The following is a 25,108-nucleotide window of genomic DNA, read 5'->3' on the forward strand; positions in this document are numbered from 1 at the left end:
TATTCAACATAATTGAAAATTATGTTCAAAAAAATTTTTATTTTAAAAAAGAAATTCTATTTTTTTTTTGGAATTCTTGTTGAACTCCAAAAAATTATTTACTTTTTTCTTAAAAACTTTCAGCTTTTAAATTTAATCTTACAATGAAGAAAAATCGATTTTATTTAAAAAAAATTTTTTTTGCTTATATATACTCTGGTAAGATTTTTCTGATAGCGAGAGAGCGTGGCCGCCTAGCGGCAAAACCAAAAACTAAATTCTAAAAAAATTCTTTCATAATTACATTTTATTTAGAGTAAATTTCACTGAAATCTTTTAATTATATTTGAAAATTAAAGGAAAAAAAAATTTTTTTTTCATTTTGGGACTTTTTGAGAATTCTAAAAAATTATTTACTTTTTTTGTGGAAACTTTGAGCTTCTAAATTTAATCTTACAATGAAAAAATGTTGATTTTATTAAAAAAAATGTTTTTACTTATATATACTCTGGTAAGATTTTTCTGATAGCGAGAGAGCGTAGCCACCTAGCGGCAAAACCAAAAACTAAGTTCAAAAAAAATTATTAAATAATGGTACCTGATTTGAATTTCTCTGAACTTTAAAAAAAAATAAAATAAATAAAAAGTGAAATAAAAATTTACGATTTGAGGCTTCTGTAAACCAACAAACCCGTTCCTAAACTTAATTATCATAATTATAATAAATTCCCGAATTTCGATTATAGACTTTTGCTAAAAAAAAGCAAAGGTGTCGACAGAAATTTGATAGATCGCTCGTAATCATAGGGTTGCTCTTAAATAAAAACAGTTTAGTAAAAGTTTTTGTTTACCAATTTTATATAAAATTTAATATTATTTAAAAAAGTTTAAATGAAAAAGTAATTAACGTCAGCGGAGGAATTCAACTGAAATAAAAAGTTATAAATTTATATTTTATTATTCATGCTTTCTCTTAATTATCATGGTCCATAAAAACAGGAATACACGATCGGAGATCACAACTCGTGCATCCAGAGGAGAAGGGAGATGGAGTGGTGGTGGGAAGAGGGGGGGGAGAGGAAGGGGGAGGAAGCCCATGGGCAGCATAACGAGCTTTACCGATGTGTGATAAATCTTAGAGGTACAAAAAAGGTAAAAAGTATAATGTTAAATGTAAAGAGCGAGTTGAGCTAACTGCCCGAAAATATTCACCGCGAGATGGATGGGTGGAGTGTGAGGGCGGAACCGACCGACTTTCGTTTCAGTTTGTTCTCCACTCTTTATATTATGGTCTTCGTCTGCACCGACATAATACAAGTGTGCTCGTTTTTTGTTCCACTCAATAAGAGTTCACTTTTTAAATTTTTTAAGTGATTGCTCGATTAGAAGAGGGCGTTGTCCATAAATCTACATTTATGACTTTTGCTTTTAAGAATTTTGAGAAAAATATTTAACATATTTCGGGCACCTGTGTTTGCTCGGGTGTTTTTGCAGCTTCCTTAGCTTGAGGACAAATATGTGCTCTATGGTTAATTTAAACTAATTTCATACGCGGTTTAACAAATGGGAAAATAAAAAGGGTTGATCATCTGTACAAATATTTTGTTATTTTAGTCGCTTAGAGTTTTTCAGGCTAAGTTATAAGCCGGATGTTTTTACTAGACTCGAGGAGAGACACAAGTGCAGCCTTTGTGATCTGCTTAGGAAAATAGCCTGTTTACCTAAAGGCTTTTGGTAGCTTGCCGGAGGAATGATTGGTCTTGGAAATTTTGTTTGATATTATAATTTTATTTTTCATGAAATATTCATTGGCTGAAAAATAAAATCATTTTTATACTGGAGAAAAAAAAATAATGAAAAAAACGAGATTATAGTTGCTAGATAACAATTTTTAGGGGCATTATTAGCTTACAGTTGCTATGTAACAGTTTCTAGGGGCGGTGCTAACTAATAATTGCTAAGTAACAATCTTTGAAGGCGTTACTAACCAATAGTTGCTAGGTAACAATTTTAAGGGGCGTTTCTAACTAATAGTTGCTAGGTAACAACTGTTAGGGGCATTACTAGCTTACAGTTGCTAAGTAACGAAAGTTGGAGGCGTTACTTAATTATAATTGCTATGTAAGAGTTGCTAGGGGTGTTACTAACTAATAGTTGCTAGGTAAAAATTTTTAGGGGCGTTACTAACTAATAGTTGATAAGTAACAATTGTTAGGGGCGTTACTAGCTTACAGTTGCTAGGTAATGAAGATTGGGGGCGTTAATTAGTTATAGTTGCTAGGTAACAGTTGAAAGGGGCGTGTCTAACTAATAGTTGTTAGGTAAAAATTTTTAGGGGCGTTACTAACTAATGGTTGCTAGGTAACGAAAGTTGGAGGCGTTACTTAGTTCTAGTTGCTAGGTAACAGTTAAAAGGGGCGTGGCTAACTAATAGCTGCTAGGTAACGATTTTTAGGGGCGTTACTAGCTTATAGTTGCTAGTAAGAGTTGTTGGGGGCGTTACTTACCAATATATGCTAGGTAATGGTTTCTAAAAGCGTTGCTAAGTAATAGTTGCTGGGTAAAGGTTATAAGAGGCGTTGCTAAGTTACAGTTACTAAGTAACGGTTGTTAGGGGCATTCCTTGCTTACAGTTGCTAAGTAACAGTAAATAAGGGCGTTACTAATAGTAATAGTTGCGAGATAATGGTTGCTACGGCTGTTACTAGGTTACAGTTGCTGGGTAAATGTTGTTGGGGGTGTTACTAACTCATAGTTGCTAAGTAACAGTTTTTGGGGGCGTTACTAATTAATAGTTGTCAAATAACAGTTTATGGGGATGTTACTAGATTATAGTTGCAAGGTAATAGTTCTCAGGGGCGTTACTAACCAATGGTTGCTAGGGAACGGTTGTTGAGGGCGTTCCTAGAGGATTTACTATACTACAGTTACTAAGTAACGGTCGTTGGACGCGTTACTTACTAATTATTAGGACGTAAAGGTTTCTAAGAGCGTTGCTAAGTAATAGTTACTAGATAAAGGTTTTAAAAGGCGTTGTTTAATTATAGTTTCTAGGTAGCAGTTGTTGGAGGCGTTCCTAACCAATAGTTGCTAGGTAAAAATTGTTAGGGGCGTTTACTAATAGTAATAGTTGCTAGATAACAGTTGCTAAGACCGTTACTAGGTTGCAGTTGCTAAGTAACATTTTTTTGGGGACATTACTAACTAACAGCTGCTAGGTAACGATTGTTAGGAGCGTTCCTAGCTTACAGTTGCATAGTAACGTTGCTAGCGGCGTGAATAACAGAAATAGTTGCTAGGTAATGATTTCTAAGGCTGTTACTGGATTACAGTTGCTAAGTAATGGTTGTCGGGGGCGTTACTAACTAATAGTAGCTAGGTAACGATTGCTAGGGGCATTACTAGCATACAATTGCTAGGTAACGGTAATTAAAGGCGTTGCCAGGTATTAATTGCTAGGTAACCGTCGTTAGGGGCGTTACTTACTAATAGCTACGAAAGGCGTTACTAAATAATAGTCGTTAGGGGCATAACTAAGTAATAGTTGCTAGATACTAGTTGCTAAGGTTGTGACTAGGTTACAGTTGCTAAGTAACGTTTTTTAAGGGCGTTTTTAAGTAATAATTGATAACTAAGCGTTGCTAAGTAGTTGTTGTCAGAAAATAATTGCTAGGCGGTTGCTAAGTTTACTAGAGTACTAGGGGCGTGGTTAAGGATTGGGGAGTAGAAATTCAATATCAAGCTTACTCTGCATGCTATTTGAAATTAAAAAGCTAATGATTGATTCCAAAAATATAACATTGCACTAAAGGAAGAACCAGAAGTGTCGATGGCCCTTTTTTAGAGCGAGCAATTTGTGAGCAAGTGTCAATGTCACGTGCAAGAAAGTCAGAGACGAGAAGTAACCTGAAGCGTGGCACCTGGGAGCCGATTTAACGGAAAAAAAGTGTGATGCCGGAATGCCAAAGTTGATGGACATTATTGCTTATTACTCTTGTCAGAATTGAAGCAATTTCGAATCCCAAAAAGGATTCCTGCTCTCTGTAAAAGGAGATGTAATTTATCCTTCAGAATCTTCGATCTCGTGTATTCTGCTGCTTCGATTCGCATCGAACATAACTGAGGCATTAATTGAAGACTGGTATTTTATCTTACCCCGGAAATAAAAGGACGGGTACCGACCCGACTCGTCCCGTCTTTATCTCATCGTCCGAAATAAAATGAAACCTGGACGGAAGTAGGGAATCTTCAAACGATTCATTCAGGTGCAATGGTCAGTAAAAGAAGCTGATGGTTTAGTTGTCCTATGTCTGAGCCGGATGAATTGATTCATGTTACAAGCTCCCGCTGAGAATCCTCGCTCATGTTTGGTTCAACTGCGTGTCATTATATTATTCTGGGGAATATTGTGATGACGTAGAAATGAAGAATCAATTTGCTAGGACTGGCAAAGGGGACCCGAGATATTAAATATTGATTTAAACTGGTGTTTAAGTTTTACTTCAGGTGGGCGAACTATTAAATCTTTAAATCCTAAATCAACTTGGAAGAGCTTGAGCAAACGTTGTCCAACGGCGCAATCTGCCGAAAGTTAAATATTGGGTAAACAAACAGTCTCTAGACTCGGGGTTTTTATCCGACTGGACGATGTGAGGATGTGAGCATCTCCGGGAGGTCCTGAGCTTTGCTTTTTCGTCAGCTCGTTTGTCAGCGCTTCCATGTGGACATAGGGAAATTTAAGAGTGGGTGTAGAAAAATTTTGTTCGATAGAATGTTATTTTTAGAGGATAGAGAATTTTAAATAAAATTATTTTCGGTTCTTTTTATATGATAAAATGGGTTTTTATGGGTAAATTTGGTATCGCAAAAGTAGCCTGAAATTGTGTCTTTATAATGTTTCATTTCCTTTTCTAAAATAGTTTATTTATTATGATAAGTTTTTGAAGTAGTTATAAATAGATTCGAATTTAGCGATAAACAAAATTTGTTTATTTATTAACTTCCCGCTAAGAAAATTGAAAATTTTCGAAAATCGGGAAGTTATTGGTTTTACCCCATTTTTCGAAAATCGAGTTTTCATCAGATCTCGACGTTTTGAGGTCTTAGGAAGCTTTCCTGACTATTCCCGCGAGGGTGTCACTATGTCTGTATGTATGTGTGTGTGTGTGTGTGTGAGTGTGTAAGTATGTAAACCTCTTATAACTTTTGAATGGTTGAACCGATTTCATCGCGGTTGGTGCCATTCGAAAGGGCTTTGCCAAACTTAAATTTCCTGTTAATTTGAACCGATTCGAACCGATAGATTTTGAGAAATTTGGAAAAATCTAAAAAAAAGTAGGAAAAACAATTTTTTCTGAAGTGGTTTTTTTGGGATAACTTTTAAACGGCTCAACCGATCGATTACAAAAACTAATCAGCTCTTAACCTTGAAAAACCACGTCGATCGCCGCCAATCCGGTCAAAATCGGTTGATTCGTTCGAGAGATATCGTGAACGAAAGAAAACAGAAAAAAGTGTTTTTTCAGAGTTACTCCGAAATTTCTAGTTTGACCAATTGAAACTTAGAAATTCTTTATAAGGCTTAAAAAACTACGTAGAATCCCGCCCCCGTAAAAATCGGTTCATTCATTCAAAAGTTATTGCGGTATGAACATTCAAAAAATAGTGTTCTATGAAACTTCTATAAGACTTTTGAGCTCAAAGAGCTCAAAAGCATAGAAAAGGTATCTTTTTGAGCTCGGAGAGCTTAAAACAACACACAGATTGTACTTTTGAGCTCGAAGAGCTCAAAAAAGCGGCCAGGTATTAACGGAATTAGCGAGAAGTTGCAGGGATGGCCTTTAGGGTCAACCGTTTTCCTAATTTTTATTTTGTTTTGTTTACGTCAATGTGGTTGGGTCAATAATAAATCTATATAATTAAGAGACTAAAAAATTTAGTTTAGGGTATATATTTATCGTAAATTCGGTTTGATATTTTTAGCGATAGTTATTTATGATTTAGATAATTGAGAGAGAAAGGAAAATTTTGTGACGAGCATATTATTATTTTTAAGGAATTTTTATAGTTTAATTTGGTACCATCAGAAAGGTCTTGATAAGAATTAGTGCCTAGGTTTTATATATTTTTAGAAAATTTTTTATTTAAAGTTTTTGGAGGAGTTTTTAATAGTTTTTTGGTTCTATAAATTTGTTCGGTCACATTTGTCCATTAAATTATTTGTAATTGGTCCTGTGATAGCACTATTATTTTTAAAATTTATTTAAAAATTTCCCAAACTATTAGTGTGATTAAAAAATCATTAAAGTTTTCTTAATCATAATTCGTAAATCCCGGCAGTCACGAAGTCACTGCCAATTGTTAATTATTATTAGTATTTAAAAATATTTATGTAAAATCACTTGTAATGACTCTATAAAACTTAAAATACAAAAATATTAAGAAAAAAAAATTTTTTTCTTCTAATTCGCGGATTTCCGCGGATTGATATTTTTAAATCAATTTAGGCGTGTAAGTACTTATTTTAAAAGAAATTTCATGATCTATAAAATATTATTATTCAAAATTATAATAATAATAATAACTAGCAACGCTGCAATGACTATGTGACTGCCGTGACTTTTGAATTATAAATAAATAAAATTTTGCTTTATTAAATGATGAATTTTCTTAAATTGCACTATACTTTCTTAAATAATGATGATTTTAAAGATATTAGCTCATTTCGATGTTACACTCATCAAGAGCTTTCATTTGAGTACCCACATGCATTTTTGATATATTTTTCATATATATATATTTATAATATATATAAATATATGAAAAATTGATGTGGGTACTCAAATGAAAGGTCTTAATGAGTGTAATGTCGGAGTGAGCTTATATCTTTAAAAATGTCAATTTATATCTAAAAAATGTTAAAATTCGAAATTTTGATTTTTTTATGATTAAAAAAAATCAAAATTCCTTTTACAAATTAAAAATTTTCTTTAAAACTTTTAATAAATTTTTTTTGTGAATATTCTTAAAAACAATGATTTAAATATTAAATTTTAGTTATTCTTTTTTAATATTAATACTCAAAGATAAATGATAAAATGCATTTTGATATATTTTTCATATAAACATACATATAATATATATATTTTGAAGATATAAGCTCATCCTGATGTTTCACTCATCAAGAGCTTTCATTTGAGTACCCACATGCATTTTTGATATATTTTTCATATTTACATATATATAATATATATAAATATATGAAAAATCGATGTGGGTACTCAAATGAAAGGTCTCGATGAGTATAACATCGGGATGAGCTTATATCTTTAAAAATGTCAATAGTTCACAAGATACAAGGTCATTTCTTAATTATGTATCTAGAAATAAATTTTTAAATGCAGCCTAAATACTTATCATAATAAATTGACAATTGGTGAAAATTATATGAGACCTTGAAAAGGTACAAATTCAATAAAAAATTTTTCTTATTCTCTTAATAATATAAATTATTATTATTATTATTTTTTTTTTAATATTAAATAAAAATAATTAAAACGGTACATTTTAAAGCGCAGTTTCCATCACAAAAGAAAACAACAACAAAAAGAAGTGTGGAAATAAATCCGAATTGTTACTTCTCAGAAATAAAATAAAATCGACTTTCATTTTCCTCATCAATGGACTAGCGTCCATTATTGAGCAATTATTTATTCACATAATAAACCAACTTGTCATTAAATTAACGTCATCAGAAAATTTACAACATCCCTTGTAAATAACGAGCTTATTTTGTATAAAAAAAAAAGAACAAAATAAAGAAAGCGGAGCAAACAGGAGAAATTCAAGTTGGGTCCTAAATCCTCGGTCACAAAAAACCTACAGCGAAAAGGACGCACACACGTGGCTTAACATACTGGTAGTTAAATGAAGGTATTGACAGTGCCGGAAGTGGGCGGAACTGCAGCCTGGCCCGTGCATTGTAAGGAAAACGGTTTTTTTACTTTTTCCTAGCTCTTATGAACAAGACTAGACTATTTTCCGAATAGAATAAAATGTTCTTTCTCCGGAAAAAAAGTGCTCTGTATGAGAAGTCGGTGAGCGATCAACTCATTCTAAAAAGACATTCGATATCCGTAATTCCAGTTTTAGTGTCTGGGATCATCGTGTACATAACGCTTGAGAAAATTCACGAAAACACTTGCAAGAAATAGAAAGAAAAAAGATTCCTTCTTTTTGTTCTTGCGTTTCATTTTTTAGGTAGATTTCTATAGAAATATAACTATTGTAGCCGGTCTCATGTTGTAATTTTAGGAAAATTTTATCATAATATGTTTTATTTTATCGAGTAATGTCGAAAAATGGCATTGGCTCAAAAGTTTATATATGTATTTATGTATGTATATATATATATATATGTGATATAACGCGCCATGTTAGCAGGATTGCGCCCACAGTTCTCAACCGATCTTTATGAAATTTTGTGAGCTTATTCTGTGGATCAATACCAAGATCAAGTTCAAAGATGAGCAAAATCGGCCGGTTAGTTTACGAGTTGTGGGTGTTTGAAAATTTTTTTCATTTTCAAAAAATTTTGAATTTTGTATTTTTTATGAAAATAATCTTCCAGATGTAAAAAATAGATAAAATCTATCAAATTTATCTTAAATTTCATTTAATAACCTTCAATTTAAACTATTATTTGTCTAGTTTTGATGATTTTTTTAATTAATTCCGTGAATTTGAAAATTTTCAAAAATTTTTCAATGAACGTATTTCAGCCCTTTTTCTTTAAATAATTTTTAAGCCATAAAAGATAGCTTGAATTTATCAACTTTATGTCAAAATTCACATAATTATCTTCGATTTGAGCTATTATTCGTTACCTTTTGATACTTTTTTCAATTTATTTCGGAGTTTGGAAAATTAAAAAAAAATCAAAAATAAATTAATTTTTAGCTATTATCATCAAATGACTTTCGTCTGTTACAAATCCTATTTTTTAGGAAGATGTCTTTGAATATCTATTGGTTGTAGTCGGTCTCATATCATTATTTGCAAAAATATAATAAAAAATAAATTTTAGGACATTTTTGCCTTTTAATAACGTGTTTTTTTTTTCAATATTCAAACAAGAAATCTACCTATCCATGTCGGGTATGGCCGAATGGCGTTTTTTTTAAATTGAGAGAGCAATGACTAAAATTTTAAATTTTTCTAATTCAGTCCTAATTTATTATTAAAAGTTTATATTTTACTAATTTGTTAAGAAAATTTTTTTTAATCAATAAGAAAATCGGTTTTTCTTTCCTAGTAACTTTTCAGCCGTACTAACTTGTATCCGGGTCAAATGTTGTTTTAATAGTTTTATCAACAAATTCATTTTATCTTTGTTATTAACTAACATAATTAATATTATAGTTTTAAGAACAAATTTTGTTTATGTTCGTTATTAATTAACACCTAAGTTTATCAAGATCGTGTTGTCAGCATGCTAAATCCTTTATTTGTCTTTTTTAATTAGTTTTTTTTAATTATCCTTAATGATTAATAGTTAAATATATAAACAATCCGAACAAAAACAGTTTCACTGTAAAAAAATCGCGCCAAGTCCACGTTCATAAGATTATTAAGAAAAAAAAATTTTTTTTTTTCTTTACAAAAAGATATAAAATAGAAAAATTAAAAAATCCAAGTAACCGATATGATTTTCGGAAATTAAAAAAAATTTTGTTGTAAATTTGAAAATTAAGAAAAAAATTTGGAACGTATTTAGTGTGCGTGATTGCAAAATATTTTACTTTTCATAAAGTTCGTAAAATCTATTCACTAGGACTTTAAAAAAATTGAAATACACAATGACGCACACCAAGTACGTTCCAAAATTTTTTTCTTAATTTTTAAATTTACAACAAAATTTTTTTTAATTTCCGAAAATCATATACAATCATATCGGTTACTTGGATTTTTTAATTTTTCTATTTTATATCTTTTTGTAAAGAAAAAAAAAAATTTTTTTTTCTTAATAATCTTATGAACGTGGACTTGGCGCGATTTTTTTTACAGTGAAACTGTTTTTGTTCGGATTTCAGTATTTTTTGTAATTACAAGGGAAAAAATTTCTGGGAAAATTTACGATACAACTATTGTAAAGCTGGACTATACTTTTATTACTATTAATTGTCAAATATTTTAGAAGAAAAAATACTATTTATTCATGATAAAATACGATATTACTATTGTAAAAAGTAAGAGATGAAAATTTCCAGTGCTGCCTCTGTATCTTTTCAATAGAACTATAGCAAATTTTACAATAGTTGAATTGGAATGTTTCTCAATTAGTTTGAGTGATGGCCGTGCACAGCGCTAGACTTCGAGTTTATGTAAATGTTAAAGGATATGCTTCTTAGTTCATCTCGGATAGCGTAGAGGGACAGTCTCTGGCTACCAACACAGAGTTCTGGGTTCGATTCCCAGATAGCACGAAAATGTCGCTTTCTTTTTCGATTACTGTACAGGTACCAATTAGTCCAACCTTCTATCTCTCCCTCCTTAATATTTCTTTAAAAAAAACCAACTATAAATTTTTACAATAGTTGAATTGTAAAGTTCACAAACACATATTGTTTAATTTGCTCTATAGTATTCGACTTTTTACGACTCTTGCTAGTCTTATTTGTTGGATAAAATTTACAATAGTAGATCGTAAAAATTACTAAATGAGAAGTATAGTCCACTGTTACTATTTTATTTAGTAAAAATTACAATAGTAAAATAGTAAAAACTCCTTCAATTTTCTTTCCGTGTATAATAAAAATTTGCAATTGGTACCAACTTAAATCTCAAGTTGGCTGCATTTTTTATAGCAAACTATCCCCTTGAAGCTACAGTTTATGTAAAAATAATTGCAGGTGTAGATGCAAACTGTGAAATTTATTTTTTTAACTGTAGTTTCCCATCTATTGGAGGATTACCATGTATTGTCGAATCACTTAGTCTGTGGTATGTCACTTTTTACATCGAAAAAAAGTCAGGATCGAAATTTTTGAGCTTGCTATAGTTTGTGCTGATAAAATTTAATAATTTCAAGTAGATTAATTGTTATAATTGAATATAATTAATTGATATCAGTAAAATAAAGTATGAATTACTGTTATAATATAAAATTTAGGAACAAGAAGTACCATAGAATTAAATAAAATTTTGCAACCTCGAAATACCGTTCTGCTTACAGTAAACACACTCGGTAGTCTGGCGCTCCGTTTACAACGGATTTGAACGGAACTTGGCGCCAGATTCTACCGAATCTGTGGATAATGTTTCTAAGGTTGAAATAATATAAAAGTCTTTTTAATAAACAACTTGATGTAGACATTTTGTACTTGTCCCACCAGTCGCAATAAAAACAAATCCCACAAAAAACAGTTTCACTGTAAACCGCCGCGCCAAGTACACGTCCAACTATTGTTACAAACTATAATAATTCAATTTTTACAAAAAACTATTGAATCGAAAAAAAAAAACGAAGTACAAAAAATTTTTTAGATTAAAAAAACATTAAAGACAGTAAATATTAAGGAAAAAAATTTAATGTATTTGGTGAGCATCATTCGAATACTTTCATTATCCACAGTTTTTAAAATTGATACTTGTAGTGTGAATTGTATAGCACACCAAGTACACTAAATTTTTGTCCTTAGTATTTACTGTCTTTAGTGTTTTTTTAATCTAAAAAATTTTTTGTACTTCGTTTTTTTTTTTCGATTCAATAGTTTTTTGTAAAAATTGAATTATTATAGTTTGTAACAATAGTTGGACGTGTACTTGGCGCGGCGGTTTACAGTGAAACTGTTTTTTGTGGGATATATCTTTTTTTTGTAAAGAGTATATTAAGTGACATAATCAAATATTTTATAAATATTTTAAAATTCCAAATATGTACTTCTCAAGTAATTCAACTGATTCTTTATGCATGAATTTTTGTAATAATTTAATTACAAACAAAATTACTACAATACTTCAAATGACGCGCGTGACTAACCAATGTGACATCTAAAATATAGCGGTAATGATTTTGTGGCTCCACCTACTGTCATATATTGAAATGTTAAACTAAAGACCAACTACTTATATCGGCGCTAAGTTCAGTACTTAGTATATTAACTACTTAGATGGTAGAATAACAGGGTTAAGTGGTGCCAACTTGGAAATAAGAAAATTCGCCCTAAATTTGTAAAATCTCTCGTAGAATCGAAAACAGGCGCAAGCAAAAGTTTTCAAACTGGCGATATATTAAATAATTGTTAAGATCCAATAATTGTTTGTAATATATGCATAATTGGTAAAAAAAAACTTATTAACAATGATGTCAAGTGTTAGTGTCTCAGCAATAATAAAAAAATATAGAGCTAAATATGTGAGGAGGTTATGTTGACATATGATGAGAGAATAGAGACACGTTGTCTCACGCCATATATTGGACGTGTACTTGGCGCGAGATACTATCGTGTCTCCGGATTTAACTTCCCGCTAAGAAAATCGAAGATTTTCAAAAATCAGGAAGTTATAGTTTTCACCGCGTTTTGCAAAAATCGAGTTTTTATTAGATCTCGACGTTTGAAGGTCACAGAAAGCTTCCTTGACTATCCCCGCGAGGTTTTCACTATGTCTGTATGTGTTTGTGTGCGTGCGTGCGTGCGTGTGTGTGTGTGTGACTATGTGACTCGCTTATAACTTTTGAACGACTGAACCGATCGGAACATACCAAACGATGTTCTAAAGAGTTCCCTCAAACTTAGATTTTCTGAGAATTTGAATCTATTCGGACCGATAGATTTTGAGAAATTTTGAAAAATCTCAAAAAAAATAAGAAAAAAATCATTTTTGAAAGTGGTTTTTTTGGAATAACTTTTAAACGGCTCTATCGATTAACTTCAAAAACTAATCCGCCCTTGAGCTTGAAAAACCACGCCGATCGTCGCTAATCCGGTCAAAATCGGTTGTATCGTTCGAGAGATATCGTGAACGAAAGAAAACCGAAAAAAGTGTTTTTTTGACATAACTTCGTCATTTCTTCTCGGATCGTTTTTGATGATATAGAATAAATTCAGAGCTTAAAAAACCGCGTCGATCGCCGCCAAAAACGTGGAAATCGGTTGATTGGTTCGAGAGATATCCTCGATAAAATATTTGGAAACAAGTGTTTTTTTAACATAGCTCCGACATTTTTTGGAATAACTTTTAAACGGGTGCACTGATTGATTTCAAAAACTAATCAGCTATCAGCATGAAAAAATTACGTCGATCGCCGTCAAGCCGGTCAAAATTGGTCAATTCGTGCAAGAAATATCATGAAGGAAAGAAAACCAAAAAAAGTGTTTTTTTTTTTAATTACTCTAAATTTCCTAGTTTTATCAAGTCAAACTTGAAGATTCTTCACGAAACTAAAAAAATTGTCCTTTAATAATGGTGTTAAAGTAACACGGATCGAAAATTTACACCGAGAGAATTTTACACCATTATTTCACACTACACGGCCATGTAAAGTGCTCTGGGTCCATTTTTACATCGAAATTTTTTACAGTGTATTTATTTTAATCAAAAACTTTTATCTCTTTTATATTTTATTATTTTAAACTTTCTAAATTAAATATAAACTTTTTTTTGATTATTTATCTTTAATTATTAAACATAAAAAGTTTAATTATAAAAATTGTGTTACTTAAAATATTATCAACACCGGAAAATTTATAACACCGATTTATCACCGAAAAAAATATTTACACCGCGACCGGTGTTACTGCTACACCGATTTCGGTGTTGAATTTAACACCGGAATTTTTAACACCGTACACCGTGTGGACTCACACCGGTCTTTTTTTACAGTGTAATTATTAATAATAATTCAACTAAATAAACCAAAACAAAATAGTATTTGGTTGAAAGTAATCCAAATTTATATCAAACAAATTTGTTTATATTAAATACGTATTTTTAAGTTATTTCAAATAAATTACGAATTTAAATCAAACGGTTTTCTCAGTGTATGTTAAGTGGGGCCGTGACGTGAGCGAAAATCGAGAGCCAATTGAGCCTCTAGAAGATAAAAAAAGTAAATTCCGTCATTTGAATATCCAGATCTGGATCTAGACCTGCTTTACAATGTAAATTCGGTTTTTCTTTCGTATTTTACACCTCTCTTTAATCGACAAAGACATTCCGGCCGGGATCTGAGCGGCTAAGCCAATCAAAGGAACAATCGATGATTCAGAATTTAGAATTTAGAATTCTTCGAATAAAACAATCGAGACCTCCTGAGTTTTTTTTTTGCTTTCAAGAATTGTCACTCGAAACTTAACAGCTTCTGTGAATATGGAGATTTGAGAAAAATAACATCTGCTGGCCTCTTGTTCTGGCACGTGTGTTTAAAAAACGTTTTTTCGGCCCAAAAATTCATCCTCAATGACAACCTTTGAAAAACCGAGGTCATAAATCCAGATGGGATAATTAAAATCGAGATTTTCAAATGGGATTAAGGTTGGTGACATCGACAAACAAACAAAGGAAATTTCATTTTAAATTAATTGAGAGAGTATTACGTTGGGACACATACACGGTGAGAAATTTCCTTTATTTTTTATTCTGCATGGATTTTAGATATTACAATGGTGCATATTACTAGTGAACCTTATTGACTCAGAATAAAATTTTACAATGGCCCATAGTAATTTCCGAAACAAATGAAATCAGACATAGTAAATGGTAGAAATTGAAATGTACCATAGTAAAATGAAATATGCAATAATTTAAATTTCCGAATGTACTATAGCAAAAAAATAAGAAAAACGTTTGTAAAAATAAAAATTTTAGAGTAAAAATGTTTTAGCAATCAAAAAAATATCAAACCAAACAAGATTTTTGTTTGCAATAATTTTAAAAATATTTTTTTTAAAATATAGTTTTTATTTTTTTTCATTTTAACAATGAACGTAGGATTTATTTTTGGCAGTTAATTTTATTATGAATAATTATAAACACAATATATAACTTTTAAATAATTTTTATTATTATTAGAAGTGTCGGTTGCAGGTTAACCATCAAATGTTTGTTTTCATTTTAATTTTTCACGGTAAATTATTAAATATTTTATTATTTATGAATCTTACAAATTTTCATTAACTATTCATGTGTTGATGGATTTATAAACTAATATTTATTTAAAACTTAATGTTTATTGCAATTTTCATAACACCGTTAACCACTACTGATAGCGTCTGTAGACTTATGTTGACAAAACAAAGCAGGACGAAAAAATGAAAGAGCGCGCGTCGCGACTGACGCGCATACGTTTACTATGGGACATTTGAAAATTTCATAGTCACAATTTTAAATTTAAACCGAGTACACGTGACTAAATGTGAAACTTTTTTATAAATTTTTATTGTCGACTGAGCAACAGAAATTTTACTATGGAACTATAATGAAAAGTTTTAAGCACACTAACAGTTTTTGTTCTGTCAGTTTACGAAAATTTTTTATATATGTTTATGTAACAGTTGCATGGTGAAATTTACTATGGTCCCTAGTAAATATTGATTGGTACAATATGATATTCTTAAATTTTTATGGTAATATTTTGAATTGAGTCATTAAGGTTCAGTCTTATTATGTATGCATAGTAAATTTCTACAGAAATTTCTCACCGTGTAATGAAGAGGAATATTAATATGGTGTATTTTTAAAAAAAGTTTTTTTTTAAGTATGTGACTTTTATTAATGTCCATGAATTTAAAAAAAATCTGAAGATATAAATATTAATGTTGTTTTTGGAAAAATATTAAAAAAAAAAAAACCCCGTAAAAATTTTCTATGTTCTGATTTAATTTTAAGTCCGTATTTAATTTTTGATATATAATTATATCAAAATTGACGGTATCAGCCATATATATGGCCATTAGGCCATATATCGCGTAAATATAGCTATTTTAAGCCTGCTATGCTCTGATATGTTCACATATGGCCAGATCAGGATCTTTTAAAAGTCACATGTGATTTTTGTCATGTTCTAATATTAAAATTGGCCATATCGGGGCAAATATTAATATATCAAGGCATATAAATGGCTTTATATGATTTTATATGGCTACTGAAAATTTAATATGTTTTATCTGGCTTAATATAATTTAATGAGGGCATAAATAATTTTTTTTTGTCCTGAAATAAAAATTGGCAATATCAGAACATTTTTAGCGCAATTTAGCTTTATATGTCATGATATATGGAAAAATTTGAACATATTTGTATATATATGGCAAAATATGGCTCAAATTTGCCATGGTAATGCCATATTCAGCCATATAAAAATTTTTATGGTTATATCTAGTTTGATATGGCCTAATATGATTTAAATTTACAATATCAAGTTTTATATGGCCTGATGTGTCCATTTATTGCCATATATGTCCATATATGGCCTTATTAGGGTGCGTCAAAATTTAATCTTCAAAAGCAACCTTTTAAAATTGAAATTTTGAGTTTCTCTTTTAACAGGAGCTGTATATGGGCATTTCCTGATATATTTTGGTGTGTCACAATTTATTTGATATCCATAGAATTTTTTAACAGGAGTTTTGTTGAAGCAATTTTTCTGGAATTTAAAAATTTCAAAATACTTTGCCATGCGCCCTTTTTGCATTAGTCACGCGATATATGGCCGTATATGACCAGATCAAGCCATATCAGGGCAAATCAAAAAATTTTTTACAGGTTGCATTCAAAAATGCCTTACATCTAGATACATAGTTAAGAAATGACCCTGTATCTTGTGAACTATTGACATTTTTGAAGATATAAGCTCATCCCGATGTTACACTCATCGAGACCTTTCATTTAAGTACCCACATCAATTTTTCATATATTTATATATAATATATATATGTATATATAAAAAATATATCAAAAATGTATGTGGGTACTCAAATGAAAGCTCTTGATGGGTGTAACACTGGGATGAGCTTATATCTTTAAAAACGTCAATAGTAAAAAAAGTACAGTGCAATTTTAATAAATATCTTGTAGAAAAATTGACATTTTTAAAGATATAAGCTCACCCCGACATTGCACTCATCGAGACCTTTCATTTGAGTGCCCACATCAATTTTTCATATATTTATATATTTTATATATATTATATATATATATGTATATATGAAAAATATATAAAAAATTGATGTAGGTACTCAAATGAAAGCTTTGGATGAGTGTAACGTCAAGATAAGCTTATATCTTAAAAAACTTCAATATTTAAGAAAGTACAGTGTAATTTAACCAAAGTCATTATTTAATAAATAAAAATTTTATTCATTTATAGTTCACAAAATAATATAAAAAATTTCAGAATCTTTTTTTCTATAACAGCACAATTTTTCTTTATTTTCAAAGCGGATTACAATTACAATTCCTCCTGACCTAGTTCCATATTCCTAGCCTCTAATCTCCCGTTAAATCTTCACAATTATATTAATATTTACCATCTCAAATATCTGAAAATTAAATTACACTTATGTATATTCTCAGAAGTGGATGAATATAAAAAGCATCTCCATATTTTCCGTATGAAAACTTTAATTCTGGGAGATCCGGATGCCCGATTTAAAATGAAAGCGACATGCAAAAAAATCTTAGGTATGTCCGTAGCCAGTGAATAGATTTATTTGTAATATTAATAAAGAATAGACTTATAGAGAGTGGAAATTTTCAGTGGGTACCAGAATAAGAATCCTAAACAAACAAACAGCCACACGACCATTTCCCCTTCTCTGGTCTATCCTCCGGAGAATCCGCTGGAGACCTTTAGGGAGAAGGGGGGAGGATTTACGGACTGTCTAGGTTTCCATTCGAATTCCATTGGAAGTTTGTCTCAGTCTAGGATTTTGAATTTCAATGTTATATTCAATAGACACGTTTCAGTTTGTAGTTTGTATAGCTGGAACATTTATATATGGATGATTTTCTGTAAGGATGTTTTTTGCTGTCCCAGGCATTTTTTTATTAGAAAAATTGTTATTTTGTTACTAAAAAAAATTTATTACGAAAGTAGAAAAACATTTCTATTTGGAGCATTGAAAACTAAAATGAAATAAATTTTGGTTTTTTTGCTATAAATTCGTAAACTACCGAAATAACAGTTCCCTGGGCTGTCCCATTCCCAAAATTAAAACTTTAAGATTAAATTTTAAGTTATTTGTCCATAATATATAATTTGGTCTATAATGTTTATAAACTTAATTAGTTAACTAACAATCTTCTTCAATAAAAAGTACCGAAAATTAATTTGTTTCATTAAATTCATTAAACCAAAGTTTGTTCCAGGCATTTTAAGAACAGTCCCCTGCCAGAAGTTCAAAGCCAAAAAAAAAATCCAGCGTGTTATTTTACCTTTTGTAAGGTTTATAAGGACCTAACTAGCCTTGAGTTAATAACCATAGGGCTGTTAGCGCTTTATCGGAATTTTATTTAGTGTCAAAGCACCGTTTGTGCTGGAAATATGTGTCTGGGCCGCTTGAAAACTCAGTCCCCGGGCAACTATTTTTATTTATAAATTATTCATAAAATTGGACCCATAAGTTTTAATATTATTCTAATTAATGCACTGTAAAAAAAGCGGTGTTAAAATAGACTCATTTTAACACCGCTATGTAACACCTGTGTATTAACACTGGTGTAGCGGTGCTCTTTTGCGGTGTTAAAAATCCGGTGTTAAACTGGTGTAATATCGGTGTAACCGGTGTAATACCGGTGTAACAGTAGAATAAATTTACACCGTATCGGAGTATGAATATTATATGATCCATAAAACACAATTAATATTCAATATTTATCAAAATGAGACAAGTAACATTTATTTAAGAATTTTCAATTTATAAATTTACTCAGAAATCGATTTAATGAATGTTATACAACAAGTTAAATAGTATTTACAATATTAAATGTTTAGGAACAATATAATAATTATTTTTATCGTAACCATGATGTTTCTCACAATATAATGGATGTTTTAAACATGACAAATCTACAGCTGTGCAAAAATAAATTATCTATATGAAAATCATTTAAAAAAACGTTCAAAATTGTCGTAAAATTGTTCTAAAAATGTTTCAAATTTTTTGTAAAAACACTCTAAAAATGTCCAAAAAATGTTCCAAAATTTTCTCAAAAATATTTGAAAAATGTCTCAAATGTATTTAAAATTTGTTCTCAAATAGTTAAAAAAATGTTTTAAGATTATTCAAAAAAGGCTCCACATAAGATTTAAGGACAAAATTTCAACTAAATTGCTTCAAATCAATTGCATTGATTCTAAAATTATCTTAGAAGTATTCCGAAAATCTTAAAAAAAATACTTAAAAGTTATGAAATAATTACTAAAATCCACTATTTTAGAGTTTCCGATTATCTATATGATGTCCTAAAATTGTCCTTTAATAATGGTGTTAAAGTAACACGGATCGAAAATTTACACCGAGAGAATTTCACACCATTATTTCACACTACACGGCCATGTAAAGTGCTCTGGGTCCATTTTTACATCGAAATTTTTTACAGTGTATTTATTTTAATCAAAAACTTTTATCTACTTTATATTTTATTATTTTAAACTTTCTAAATTAAATATTAACTTTTTTTTGATTATTTATCTTTAATTATTAAACATAAAAAGTTTAATTATAAAAATTGTGTTACTTAAAATATTATCAACACCGGAAAATTCATCACCGATTTAACACCGAAAAAAAATATTTACACCACGACCGGTGTTACTGCTACACCAATTTCGGTGTTGAATTTAACACCGGAATTTTTAACACCGTACACCGCATGGACTCACACCGGTCTTTTTTTACAGTGTGTAAACATTCATTGAGAACTTGAAAAGTTGAATGCATTGAAATAGTTTGCTTGATTTTTCTCAATTTGATAAAAAAAAAAACAGTCCCCTGGCAAACAGTCCCCTATGATGTTATATGGCTGAAGATACACAAATATCGAAAAAACAAAAATTAAATCGGCTGTTTATTTATTATGATTAAGCTGATAGTTTTGTAGCCCTTGTTAATTTTTTTTCTAACAAAATCAAAAATAATTTTGTCGGACAATTTTGTACAGATTTAAGACGTCCTTATAAAGAATCACCCATATACACATAAATGTAGACACACATCCAGATCAGCTCTTGAGCAAACAGCGGACAACAATACCAGGCATTGTGTTGTAAAAAATAGCGTAGGAGGAACGGCCTGCATGCCCAAAATAGACAACGCATTTACTATTTCATTTTGAATTTTTTAACGTCTCTCTTTAAGTAAGTGTTTGTTGGAAAAAGGATGAAAAATATATGAAGAAAGCCTGCTATTATAATATATATCTACATCACCGATCACAGCGTGAATAACCTCGTCTGCTCGCTTTTCCAAGTTCATTCTCAACGGTATATATTATGTCACGTACAAGTGACAAAACGGAAGCCTACGTATTAACCTACCTTAGGTTTCAATATTGTTATTGTTATTGTTATTGTTATTATTGTATATTGTATATTATATTAGTTGTTGTTGGAGCTGTAGGATGGCTGTGTTATGGTCTGTGCTAATGCAAACCCACGCCTCGTTAGGAACAACTTTCGACAGTGTTGATTGATCATACTCTCGTTTATCAACTTCCTGACACTTTATATTCACCTAATTTTAAGCAGTCTAGTCAAAATAAAATAGCCATCAAAATTATACCGTTTTTTTTTAATATTATTATTATTATTTTTTTTTGTATCAAAAATTTTTTAACAATATTTATACTAAGTGATAATAAAATTTTTTTTATAATTATTGTTTTATTTTTTGTTTTAAAATTATAAGTAATTTTACATAAATAAAATAATAATAATAACTAGCAATCTTGCAGTCACTATGTAACTTCCGTAACTTATATATGAATAAATAAAATCCGAACAAAAACAGTTTCACTGTAAAAAAATCGCGCCAAGTCCACGTTCATAAGACTATTAAGAAAAAAAAATTTGTTTTTTTCTTTACAAAAATATATAAAATAAAAAAATTAAAAAATCCAAGTAACCGATATGATTGTTTATGATTTTCGGAAATTAAAAAAAATTTTGTTATAAATTTAAAAATTAAAAAAAAAGTTTGGAATGTATTTAGTGTGCGCGGTTGCAAAATTTAAAAAAATTGAAATACACAATGACGCACACCAAGTACGTTCCAAAAGTTTTTTCTTAATTTTTAAATTTATAACAAAATTTTTTTTAATTTCCGAAAATCATAAACAATCATATCGGTTACTTGGATTTTTTAATTTTTTTATTTTATATATTTTTGTAAAGAAAAAAACAAATTTTTTTTTTCTTAATAGTCTTATGAACGTGGACTTGGCGCGATTTTTTTACAGTGAAACTGTTTTTGTTCGGATTTTAGTATTTTTTGTAATTATAATAAAAATTTACAATTGGTACCAACTTAATTAAATCTCGCGTTGGTTGCATTTTTTATAGCAAACTATCCCCTTGAAACTACAGTTTATGTAAAAATAATTCCAGCGCACCCTGGCGGGTGTAGATGCAAGCTGTGAAATATCTATTTTTAACTGTAGTTTCCCATCTAATGAAGGATTACTATGCATTCTCGAATTATTTAGTCTGTGGCAGATCACTTTGCCCATCGAAAAAAAGTCAGGATCGAAATTTTTGCGTTGCTATAGTTTGTGCTGATTAAATTTAATAATTTCAAGTAGATTAATTGTTATAAGTGAATATAATTAATGAATTAACAGTCAAATAAAGTATGAATTACTGTTATAATATACAATTTAGAAAAAAAAGTACCGTAGAATTAAATAAAATTTTGCAACCTCAAAATACCGTTCTGCTTACAGTAAACACAGTCGGTAGTCTGGCGCTCCGTTTACAGCAGATTTGAACGGAACTTGGCGCCAGATTCTACCGAATCTGTGGATTTTGCTTTATTAAATAATGACTTTTGTCAAATTGCACTGTACTTTCTTAAATATTGACGTTTTTAAAAATATAAGCTCATTCTGATGTTACACTTATCAAGAGCTTTCACTTGAGTACCAACATGATTTTTTTAACTTCCTGCTAAGAAAATCGAAGATTTTCAAAAATCGGGAAGTTATAGTTTTCACCGCGTTTTGCCAAAATCAAGTTTTCATCAGATCTCGACGTTTGAAGGTCACAGGAAGCTTCCCTGACTATCCCCGCGAGGTTGTCACTATGTCTATATGCGTGTGTGTGTGTGTGTGTGTGTGTGTGTGTGTGTGTGTGTGTGTGTGTGTGTGTGTGTGTGTGTGTGTGTGTGTGTGTGTGTGTGTGTGTGTGTGTGTGTGTGTGTGTGTGTGTGTGTGTGTGTGTGACTATGTGACTCGCTTATAACTTTTGAACGACTGAACCGATCGGAACATACCAAACGGTGTTCTAAAGAGTTCCATTAAACTTAGATTTTCTGACCATTTGAACCGATTCGGACCGATAGAATTTGAGAAATTTTGAAAAATCTCAAAAAAACTAAGAAAAAAATCATTTTTTAAAGTGGTTTTTTTGGAATAACTTTTAAACGACTCTATCGATCAACTTCAAAAATTAATCCGCCCTTAAGCTTGAAAAACCACGCCGATCGTCGCTAATCCGGTCAAGATTGACTGATCCGTTTGAGAGATATCCTGAACGAAAGAAAACCGAAAAAAGTGTTTTTTTGACATAACCGTCATTTCTTCTCGGATCCGTTTTTATAATGTAGAATAATTTCCGAGCTTAAAAAACCGCGTCGATCGCTGCCAAAAACGTGGAAATCGGTTGATTGTTTCGAGAGATATCCTCGATAAAATATTTGGAAACAAGTGTTTTTTTAACATAACTCCGACATTTTTTGGAATAAATTTTAAACGGTTGCGTTGATTGATTTCAAAAACTAATCAGCTATCAGCATGAAAAAATTACGTCGATCGCCGTCAAGCCGGTCAAAATTGGTCAATTCGTTCAAGAAATATCATGAAGGAAAGAAAACCAAAAAAAGTGTTTTTTTTGGAATTACTCCAAATTTCCTAGTTTTATCAATTCAAACTTGAAGATTCTTCACGAAACTAAAAAAATTGCGTTATGTACTGCCAAACGCGTGAAAATCGGTTGATTCATTCAAAAGTTAGTGCGGTTTGAAAATTAAAAAAATATTGTTATATGATACTTCTATCAGACTTTTGAGCTCGAAGAGCTCAAAATAACACATAAATTGTATTTTTGAGCTCGAAGAGCTCAAAAATATCATTAGTGTAGTTTTATGCACCCAGATATGGAATTAGCGGGAAGTTGCACGGATGGCCTTCAGGGTCTACCGTTTATCTAATTTTTTTTATATATTTCATATATATTATATTCATGATATTTATGAAATATATAAAATATATAAAAAATTGATGTGGGTACTCAAATGAAAGGTTTCGATGAGTGTAATGTCAGGATGAGCTTATATCTTTAAAAATATCAATAGTTAAGAAATTATGTTGTATCTTGTCACCTAATAATGTTATTGACGATATAAGCTCATCTTGATGTTACACTCATCAAGACCTTTCATTTGAGTACCCACATGCATTTTTGATATATTTTTCAAGTATACATATATACATAAATATAATATATATAAAATATATGAAAAATTGATGTGGGTGCTTAAATGAAAGATCTCGATGAGTGTAATGTCGGGGTGAGCTTATTTCTTTAAAAATATTAATAGTTAAGAAATTATGTTGTATCTTGTCACCTAATGATGATATTGAAGATATAAGCTCATCTTAATGTTATACTCATCGAGACCTTTCATTCAAGTACCCACATCAATTTTTCATATATTTATATATATTTTAAATATATGATATTTATGAAATATATAAAAAATTGATGTGGGTACTCAAATGAAAGGTCTCGATGAGTATAATATCAAGATGAACTTATATCTTTCAAAATGTCAATATTTCTCAAGATACAAGGTCATTTCTTAATTATGTCTCTAGAGATAATTTTTGAATGCAGCCTAAATACTTGTCATAATAAATTGACTATCGATGATATGAAACCTTAAAAAGGAACAAATTCAAATCAAGACCTTTTCAATGAGACTAAATTCCACAAAAATAAACCAATTTTACTATATGAATATATCCTGAACATAAACTTATTCTTATTTTCTTAATAATATTGATAATATGTGAATAATAATGTGAAAATAAAATTGATACACTATTAAAAAAAAATATCCGAGTTATGAAGCCATCAAAAATGATTAATTACTCTTCAATAGATTATCAGTGTGTGATCATAAACCGATTCATTAAAGCAAAACTATATATATTTATAAATGTATATATATCTTAATAGACAGCTTTGACAAGTATCTAGGAACAGAACAAGTTTCTTTAAAGATCTAAACGTATCTATCGGTTACAAAGGCTAATTCCAGGTGGGCAGATGATGATCACGATCACTAACAAAGCCCGTGGGTCTCTTACGCAAAACCGGCAATCGAATGAATCCATGAAGAATCCATTGAATCGTCGAAAAGGATTTGCGGTTACCCGTCCCGTCCATCCACAGATATATCTGGCAAGTTGTCCATCATAACAACAATCTTCCATCTCAGTAATCGCCGGCCGTAATGATTCTCATCGGCAACACAAAGCAATAAAAGAAACATAGCGAGCACATATGAGCGCAAGTATCAAAATAAAGAATGGGCATCCGTTGAAAAGAGAACTGGGAGCAAGGCAAGGCTAAGCCTTTTGAGATGAGTCTATCATTTTAACGAGCATCATGCTTTGTGTACCGCTTGCTCCTATTAGCAACTGTCCGTTTGTGCGATTGATGATATATGTGTCTGCTTGATCCTCACAATCCTTAAACTTCAATTGCAGAAATGGAAAACTATCATTAGCACCATCGCCAAATTATAATTACTTCTCTTGAAGCTGCAGAAAGAAAAATTTATTAACTGGAGAAAAAAATTCTTGGCTCAAGAGAATTTATATTGAAATTTTATTCTTGGTGGAAGTC

The 25,108-nt window shown here is 30.4% G+C and overlaps 1 long non-coding RNA gene across 1 annotated transcript; it reads right to left on the reverse strand.

Annotated features, from left to right (window-relative positions):
- Nucleotides 1-7,375: 7,375 nt before the first annotated feature.
- LOC123270534 lies at nt 7,376-24,193 on the reverse strand. The gene is made up of 2 exons (XR_006510623.1): nt 24,136-24,193; nt 7,376-7,432 (listed from the first exon to the last, which is right to left on the reverse strand). It is a non-coding gene; the product is annotated as an uncharacterized LOC123270534 (long non-coding RNA).
- Nucleotides 24,194-25,108: the final 915 nt, after the last annotated feature.

The sequence above is a fragment of the Cotesia glomerata genome, linkage group LG8 (genome assembly GCF_020080835.1).
Source record: "Cotesia glomerata isolate CgM1 linkage group LG8, MPM_Cglom_v2.3, whole genome shotgun sequence".
Classification (NCBI taxonomy): domain Eukaryota; kingdom Metazoa; phylum Arthropoda; class Insecta; order Hymenoptera; family Braconidae; genus Cotesia; species Cotesia glomerata.